This window comes from Idiotropiscis lumnitzeri, chromosome 9 (genome assembly GCF_059441095.1).
Source record: "Idiotropiscis lumnitzeri isolate Australia: NSW breed Sydney's pygmy pipehorse chromosome 9, RoL_Ilum_1.0, whole genome shotgun sequence".
In the NCBI taxonomy this organism is placed as follows: Eukaryota; Metazoa; Chordata; class Actinopteri; order Syngnathiformes; family Syngnathidae; genus Idiotropiscis; species Idiotropiscis lumnitzeri.
Genome location: NC_142399.1, coordinates 18,748,767 through 18,758,614, shown reverse-complemented (window position 1 = coordinate 18,758,614; position 9,848 = coordinate 18,748,767).

The following is a 9,848-nucleotide window of genomic DNA, read 5'->3' as shown; positions in this document are numbered from 1 at the left end:
GAGAGGGCAGCCAATAATCCTTTGCGCTGTTTTGACTGTCCTCTGGAGCCTCACTCTGTCCGCCTCAGTACAGCCGCTGTACCAGGTGGCGACACAGTACGTCAGCAGGCTCCAGATGGACGAGTGGTAGAAGGCTAGCAGCAGCTTCCTGTCCAGGTTGAATTTCCTGAGGACTCTCAGGAAGTGCAGACACTGGTGGACCTTCTTTACCACTGCTGTGGTGTTGTGTGTCCAAGAAAGGTCATCGGAGATCTGTACTCCCAGGAACTTGAACGTGTGGACCCTCTCCACACACACGCCTTCGATGCAGAGGGGGGGCGGCACCGTCTTGTTCCTCCTGCAGTCGATGACGATCTCCTTTGTTTTTGCAATGTTGAGTTGCAGTCTGTTGTCCTCGCACCAAGCCGTCAGTCTCCCTACCTCCTCTCTGTAGGCTGTCTCGTCACCTTCCGAGATCAGACCGACCACTGTCGTGTCGTCAGCAAACTTGACGATGGTGTTGTTACCGTGGGCTGGGCTGCAGTCGTAGGTGTAGAGGGCGTATAGGAGAGGGCTCAGCACGCATCCTTGAGGGGAACCGGTGCTCAGCGTGCGGGTGGAGGACGTGCAGGGGCCGAGCAACACAGTCTGGGGTCTGTTGGTCAGAAAGTCCTTAATCCAGATGCGTGTGAGGGCAGGGAGGCCGAGAATGTCCAGTTTGGCGACGAGGATGTCTGGGATGATCGTCTTGAATGCCGAGCTGTAGTCCACAAAGAGCATCCTTGCATAGCTCTGCTGTTGTTCCAGGTGGCCCAGCACAACATGCAGAGCAGTGCCGATGGCGTCCTCAGTGGATCTGTTAGCCCGGTATGCAAACTGGTAGGGGTCCAGAGTGGGAGGAAGGCAGGATACTACAGGAGGAGTGATGTTTACAAAACAATTTCTGCCTTATATCATTCATTCTTTGAACATACAAGCGGTTCCCTTTATTATGAATCATTGCTTATGGACAGATTTTTATATATCGGAATCCATATATCAGGCGTGGGCAAACTATGTTAAACGTTTTAATCCGGCCGACCAAACTTGAAAAAAATTTTACCTTGTTAATGATTTATTTTCTAAATACTCCGGAGTGTCAATCACAGATATTTTGTTGTAATGCTTTTGTTCATTTTCAATTAAAATTAAATGTATTTTTTTTTCTCCGATGAGGTAGGTTACAAAAACACTCCATCCATCTGCTTCTGGTCCAGCCCCTCTGTCAAATTTTAGAACCGAATGTGGCCCACCAATCAAAAGGTTTGCCCACCCCTTCCATAAAGTATTTGCAGGGCACCAGAATTTCATGCCTTATTTTGTATTAGCTCACTGTTGTACTGTACATCTGAGGATAATCATATTTTTGTGCGCGGATAATGATGTGCTTAGTGGTTACTAAAGGCTACTGACTGAAAGTTGCGAAGCAGATGTTGCATCTTCGGTCTGTTTTTTTTCTTCTCATTTTAAAAAATGTGTCTTAGAAGAATGTCAGTTGTCCAACCTCAAAGAAACCAAAAAGTGAGCCTTTGAGAAATGAAGCTTTCTCAGAGTTAATCAGCTTGTGAGGCAGACTTGGCATGACTGCTGTACTCACAACTAGTTGACTTTATATGAAAATTGACATTTTTCATCTTTGAGGAAGGAGGCAAGATTACTGCAGGTTAGCTTTACTCGTTTGTTTCTAAAATGATGCTACCAATTGATCTTGATTGGTTTCCCGCTAGTGTTTATTCTTCATTTATTCTTCGCAGTTATTATTGTCTGTTTCTGTTGCTATGATATCATAATGTTCCAATTTTTTTTCTTTTAACATGAAAGAAAATACTGGTCCGCAACAGTTACATTCCACCCTTTCAATGTGCATGCTTCCACAACCAATAAGTCAATGAAACTCAGTTCCTCCTCGTACCAAAATATTTGTAACTTTATGCTTCCAAAAGCAGCGCAGTGATGAATGGTTTGCAAGTCCGCCAGCAGTTCTGCAATTAGGGAGTTTGACTGCAAGCATCATTTGCACGTTTTGCCTGTGTTTGTGTGGGTTTTCGCTGCATACTTTGGCTTGCGCCCAAATTCTGAAAACATGCTTCTTGGGTTATTTGAAGATACTAAATTGTCCTTAGGTGTGAATGGTTGTTTGTGCCCTGTGATTGTCCAGTCCAGGGTGTACCTTGCCTCTCACCCAAATCCCTCGTGTGAATAAGTGGAAAAGAAAATCAATGGATACTTCCAACATTAGGGAAGAGTACAGTGAAGGCTCCGTTTGCTTCCATCGTCACTACGGCAATGTAAAGTCTATGTAGGCATGATAAGATGACTTTGCTGCAAAAGAACCTCACTTCAAGCTCAAAATATCATCTCTCAATACACTGACAATCCAAAAGTCCTCATTTCCCATCCCACTTTTCAGCACCCTTTTATGACGGCGCTGGAATGTTAGGCGCAATTCTGTCCACTGATTGGTTGACAGTTTGCTTCTGTGTTACAATTGAACTTAAAAATTAAATTGAAAGGGAAAAGCAACATTTAATAAAAACAATGCGTTAGAGCAGGTGCGGGCAAACTACGGCCTGGGGGCCACATGTTAAACGTTTTAATCCGGCCCGCCGAACTCAAAAAAATTCAATGAATAAGCCTTGTTAATGTTTTTTTCTAAATACTGGGGTTTGTCAAAGACATATTTTGTTGTCACAGATATTTTGGTATAATACTTTTGTTCATTTTCATTTAAAATTAAATGTATTTTTTTTCTCAGATGAGGTGAGGTAACCAAAACTCTCCATCCTTCTGCTCCTGGTCAAATTTTAGAACCCATTGTGGCCTGCCAATCAAAAAGTTTGCCCGCCCCTGCGTTTAGAGGATTCAGATTCATTTTTCTCTAGTGTGGTGTTATAATTACCACAGAACACTGTTTATTTGTCTTCCTACTTTCATTCACACCGAGTACTTCTCACTTCGTTATCTGCAAGCCACCTGGTTGTCAGTCAGCATTTCAGTCATGTTTTTTCATCCAATCTCCTCTCACCATGAAAGAGTCACGAAGTTGAGGAGGAGCAAAGAGGAGTGACATGTTCGTTAAGAGTCAAAAAACAGTTACTGTGCATAATCAGAGCAACTTGTCGCCAGAAAAACTCAAAGGATAAACCAAGGGTATGAAATACAACCATATGAATATAATGTTTTTTGTTTCCCGTGTTTTATTTGGTAAGTGTACAATTCTGACTTTGCATTGTCATTATGGGATATTGAGTAAAAATTTTGGTGCAACGTGAAGTTTAACTGAATGAGTCAGACTACTTTGTGAATGTGCTGCAGCTACTGAGGAGAGACATTTAGGTTCAGATCTTCACAGATCATTGAGCGGCAAGTGTTTGCGCACGGCCCGAATGTTGACTTTTATTTATTTATTCTCAGGGTGCGGCGTGAACGAACATGTTCAAGTTTTCTAGGCAAGACAAGAAAAACTGTTTGTGATCATTAAATTGTTGAACATGTTTGTGACTGTGCGACCTTCAACGAACCCCAGCAAAAATCAACGTCCGCTGCCCTTAAGAGTATAATGTCCAAGACACGATATTTGTTTTGTGTGTGCGTGTGTGTGTGAAAAGGCCTGGAATATTTTATTAGTTTTGTTGAACATGCACAAATGTATATGCTGTGTATCCATGTCGTCCATGAATATAAATATTTGTAGACGTATGACATGATTTTACACATCCATCTTAGTCATATGTGAAATGTTTTCACACCAGTAGAAACCTTATTCGATATTAAATGTGACATATTCTAAACATTTGCCTCCTTAATATGCAACAATGCGATCAATATGAGAGATTGCTTGATTTTAATTTAAATCACCCAAATTCCCCATGGAGGCTACTGTACCTAATCAATGACTGTCACAGTTTTCGGTTTGGTGTAAAAAAATATTAACAGTCTCGGCGAAGGGTGGAAGGCAAAAAAAAAAAAAAAGAAGACTGACAGGATAATGTGGGAGCGGACACAGTAATCAATCTGTCCATCTTACCACTGGTTCTGAATTACTTTACAGAAGCTTACACAATGCACTCCGCTCACGCTTTAGAGATTAGAAATCCAGAAATATGTTCAAAATTACACTCGAATAAAGAAAGGAAAAACAAAAGTCTTAAAAAAAAAAGGCGGCATTTCTTGGTGATTCAAAAATAACGTGTCTGGTCATTTAAAAAAAAATCAATTTAAGACCTAATATATACTGTAGTAGTGAGGGTGTTTTCTTCGTCATCCGTTGACTTGACATAAGGTGTCTCTTGTGGCTAAATGTGTTTATGAAGCTATTTGTGTTGCAGCCCAAATAAAAAGTGTGCTTTACAAAATAAGCAGTTTTGGATGCAGCAATATATTACATTTATGCTGTAACTATGTCATATAAGAAGTTCCTCTTCATGTTTTTGCAATATTACTGAGTCTTGTAACGCTTCACAAATTCGGATCACAACACATTGAATCACACAGTTTAGGAGAGCAGACTCTTACTTGGCCGACAGGGTATGACGTTTTTTTTTTTTAACCAATTACTGAAATAACATTTATTCTACACAGTAGGAAGCGAACGCAGCTGTTTGAATTGCCCATTTGGTCACTCTGCCAAGAGTTTCGTTCGATGTAAATTTTTGATGAACACTTCATGGCTGAGAATAACTGTCATGATTTCGTAAAATAAAATGCAAAACAAAATACAAGCAGGACCAAATCAAAGTAAAAAGCAGCAAATAAGTTGTGAAGAAATAAGAGTCCTTGTGCTTTCAAGAAGATTTTAATGAATTTTTGTGCCATTAATTGCAGAATGCAAAACAGTGGTCCCTCTGATTGGCTGTTAAAATGCAAATCACCTGCCAAAACCGAAGACGACCGGTAGCCAATGACATCACGCTACGACAATCCAAATCGGACAAACTACATTTCACCCCGTTAAGTTAGCGCATGATGTAGTCGTTTTATGTTATTTATTTATTTTTATAATTTTTTTTATTCAATTCAACTCAAACCTTTGTCTCCATAAAATTTGTGTCTTGTTCAATCAATTATCAATTACACATCAGATATCACTATTTTTTGTATGTAAATTCATTTCCGTAATTGATAATTTCATTTAGTTCCAGTTTGGAATTATTTTCTTACTAGACAAAATATCAGTTTCAATATTTACATTAAAAAATAAATCGTATCGATATCTCCCACCATCGTCGGTATAAATCTTATTGGAATCTCCCACTATAGTGTCAAAACATTTAACATTATAGTCAACACTATATAGGTAAATATCCTCATTACAAGTTAACTTTATCAGCAAGAGTATGATATAAAGTTTGCATTTTCTTTTTTAAAGTGTCACAATCACTAATGCCAGATTTAAAAATAAATAAAAAAAATAAAAAATTAACTTAAAAGAAACTCAAAATTGAATAACTGATTACTCTAAAAATAATATTATAAAGAAACATTCCTTTCACGTGCAAGTAATATGTAATATATTACATTTTTGAAGTAACTTGCCTAACACTGCAAATAAGATGCAAGCTTGCGTTTTATCGTGCAACAGGGTCAAGTCAGTAAGTCGGAAACATCAGAGTAGACATACTCCACAATATCGTAGTCATTAAGAGATTAAACATACATTCATGCTGGCCTGCTTTTGGTATAGCTGTGTGGAGGTGAACGCAGATGGGGACAGTTGCTTTCTAATGTGTTGCTGGAGCTCTGCAACTCCGATCAGCTGCTTATCTTCCCCCAGGACAAGTAGGGCAGTTAATTGCAACTACCACGACACAGAAAGGCGCTGTGTATTTTTAACACTTTTATAATTATCAATGGAAGGGACCATGTGCAATATCAGTATATAGTAAATTCAACTTTAGTTCGCTGCTCTGTCATTTATGTAAAATTGCATTATTTTTATTCATCATAAAAACTGCAGAATGTTCATATTTCCTGTTCAAATACACCCATGAGGCGCAAAGTGTGGCAATGAGTAAGGCGAACCGAAACAGACTGCGCAAACCCTCACTGAGTTTGGGAGGCTTGGAAATTACAAAGGGTGTTTCTCTCTCTTCACATCTCCAAAGTATTGCGCCCACTTTTATTACACCGTAATTTTCCATAGTGAGTTTTAAATATTTGTGGAACATACCATTGGTGTTGAGCAAAATCCATGCATCTCCAAAATTGATTTTCAGGAGACCTAAAAAATCCACGTTTGTTCAACCATTAACATTCCATTGTCAAAGAGAGAAAGCCATCTTAAACACTGTAAGTTAGTCAAATACATAATTAAAAATACAAATAAATAGCGCACACACACACACGCGCGCAATTGTGAAAAGATATCAAATGGACAAGTTTGGACTCGACACCGACAATAGTTTTGCTGATCACAGAAACGTGCTCGGTGATACGGCCAATCTTCTCTGCCGCACTTACGAGAGCACACAGGTTACATACCTGGCTTGCATCTCAGTCGATAATCAAGTACACAGCCGCACTTTTACGCATTCTGAATTTTGTTGTGAAATAAAGCCTGACCTGGACAACAGGGCCCTCCAAAAGTAGTTGATGGGCAAGGTCATTCCTTTTATTTTTGTTTTCACTTAAGACATTTGGGTTTCGGGAAAAGTGCAGAATTCCAGCTTTTACATCTAGATGTGTTAATCAACAGCACACTTTTGGTTATAGTCGCCCACTTTTAAAGTGAGCAAAAGTATTGGAACATGTGACTAATGGGTGTTTCTAGTTGCTCAGCTGTTGTCTTTTAGATTGCATAAACATTAGATAGTGCTTGTTTTTGGCTTTCACCTGCGAAAACTGCATTTGCTGTTGAGCAACCATGAAAACCGGAGTGCTGTTTATTTCAGAAAAGCAAATTGAGATAAGAGGGACAATCGGTCAGATCTATTGCAAACATTTTGGGCATTGTCAATGCAACCATTTGGAACGTACTGGAAAAGAGATTAGAGGTGTACTGAGCGACAGACATTGGATTGGACTGATGAGATGAAGAGTAACTTTTACCAAAGTGTGGACAAAGAAAGGATTTGCTCACACAAGTTCATCTGTGATGCTTGGTGCAGGTAATGACAAACATTGATCCGCAAAAAAAAAAAAAATCTAGTTAAAAATGAAAGCTGACATGAACTACAAGCCTGAGTAAATAAATTCAAGCCATTTCTCTCCTTTTTTTATTTTGGGTAAGTACAATAAAGCTTCATTACAAGAACCTTCAGAAAAAACTGTGCACAACATCCCTACCATATGAAGACCATACCTGTTGAAAAGCTGCAATGGCTACAAGCAAGTGAAAAACAGTACTGTGGTCAATCACATTGTAACAGCAGCAGCAGAGGCAGAAAAAACAAAGCTTGGCAGGCCTAAAAGTGAGTTTTACAGTGTGTATGTCACCACCTCTCAGGTTCTGAGATGTGATTTTATTTGACAGACAAGTACACAGGACATACATATCTAATTACGAAAGAGAAATCTAGTAAACTCCATGTCCAACGTAAGAATATTGCACAAAATCTGAAAATACAGTGACAGACTGAAACACGTAGAGCAGTCATTCAGCCAGTACGCAAAAGCAACTAACATACTCTGGGCAAAACTTGTTCAAAATAGTAATAAATAGTGAGAAAGCAAAAAAAAAAAACGGTGGTCAATTGGGTGGCTTCCAATTCTTGTGTCTCGGCAGCATTGACAGACATGCACGCATTGTTGGAAAGATCGCCGTCACTTTCGGAGCGGGGAAATGCAAACAAAATAGATAAATACAAGGAGAGTAAATTTATATTATGAGCATGAAGGTAAGAGGACTGTTGATATCAAAATGCACTTTAGTGGTTTTTTTTTTTTTTAAACAAATATTCAATATTAGCCAATGACTTTCACATTTTGAAAAGTGTTACGGACATCTTGTTTCTTGCAATATCGTAACTTTATGCTCATACGTACCCCCCTGACAACGTGACGCTAATACCTCATTGAAATTTGGACTAAATTGGTATCCTATTCAATTTTCAGAATTATGTATTAACTGTGCGCCATCCAACATGATCTTGAACACCAATGGACGTGAGCTAACGTGCAAAGTTTCGGCAATATTTTCAAAGAAATCACTTCAGCCTTAACCATTTCCTCACCGTTTGGGGACAATGATTTAAATGAAAAGGCCGTAATGGCTTCTCTCAACCATAGCTCACGCTTTGATATGAACTGTGTGTGTGTGTGTGTGTGAAGTGGTGACATGCGAGGGTGGTCGCCTTACCAACACCTGATTGTTTGTGCACTGTTAACCAAATCTATATTGGTCTCAACGACTTTGCTTTCTTGTTCGATAATTGTAATTTGATACGGATGCAATACAACTCCGACAGAAGATGACATAAGTTGGAAAGAATCTTTGTTTCTTCAGGTGTAGGCCAGAACAATGACCTGCCTACCGTATTTGTAATCAGACTTCGGCGCCGCCTGACAAAGATTGTGCATTGCAGCTTAATCAAGCAGCTGTGAATCAAAGAAGACATAAAAAAAAAAGGCTTCCAATTTTTCCAGCACGTTTCTTCTGGTTTTAATATCAAAATCTCCTTTCCCAATTGCTGTGCAGCGTTTCAGCCGGTGATTACTTAAAAGTAGCTTTCGATTTTTATTTTGTGACCTACATTTTTTTTTTTTTTTAAACATTGCAATTTGAAGCAAAAGATACCAAACATCTTTGACTATCTAACGCAGAGGAGGGCAACTGCAGTCCTCAAGGGCCGGTCTCTTGGATTTATTTTTTTTGTTTCCCTGTTCTAACGAAATCAAGGTTATCGTTATGCAGTGTCTTCAGAGCTTGCTGATGGACTGACCATTTGAATCAGGTGTGTTGGAGCAGCGAGATATATAAAATACCCAGGATACTAGCCCTCAAGGACCAGAATAGCGCCTCCTTGATTAATGATCGAATCAGAATGTAGGAGACTAAGTGGCACTAGGTTGGCAATAACCACAGAAATAATGAATGTTCATAGCTTTGTGCTAAGATTTGATTTAAAAAAAAAAATGTGGCTTCCATGGAGCATTCCAGAACATTAGTAAGAGGATAACATTTCGGGAGCTGATGGCTTGTTAGGTCTGAAAACAATTTTGAACAACGTGTGGAAATAATGGGGTAGACTACCAGACAGAAGTTCGGAAACATCAAGTTCAAATGGTTTCAAACACATTCAGAGGTCAAAAAATTCTAATAGCTCTTGATAATGCACAGCTGTGCAGAAAAAAAAAAAAATCAAAGTCAGCCCACGTCATAAAATATCATCCACATCAGAAAGCCAATTTGCAAAGATATCTGGGCAAAAGGTGCCTGCTCTACGGAATTGAGAAATGTTTTGATTATGATGTTTTTTGTTCATTTACCAAATTGTTCGAGAAATATTTCTTCATGACGTTTTAGATTTCATCAGTTAAAAAAAAAATCTTGTGTTCCAAAGTTTGCGAGATAACGCAGTTTTTTGTTGTTTTGCAAGGGAATGTTATTTTAATTTATTTTAAAATGTGCCTTCCAGGCAAGTTTAATTACTTTGAAATTTGCTTAAAATTCATCGACACGAATTAAGTTCTTCATATTAAGCATGGTTTCCAAATACGCCATCGACATCTGAAGGGGGTGCTAAACAAAAGAGGATATCTCTTGGCCGCAAGAAGCGTTACGGGTCCTCCTCCACGATTACTGCCGGCTCCGACGTACTGCCAAGATGACCTGAAAGTACATAAACGCGCCCAAGAAAAACGTGTGCCCTTCCAAAAAATAAATGAATAAA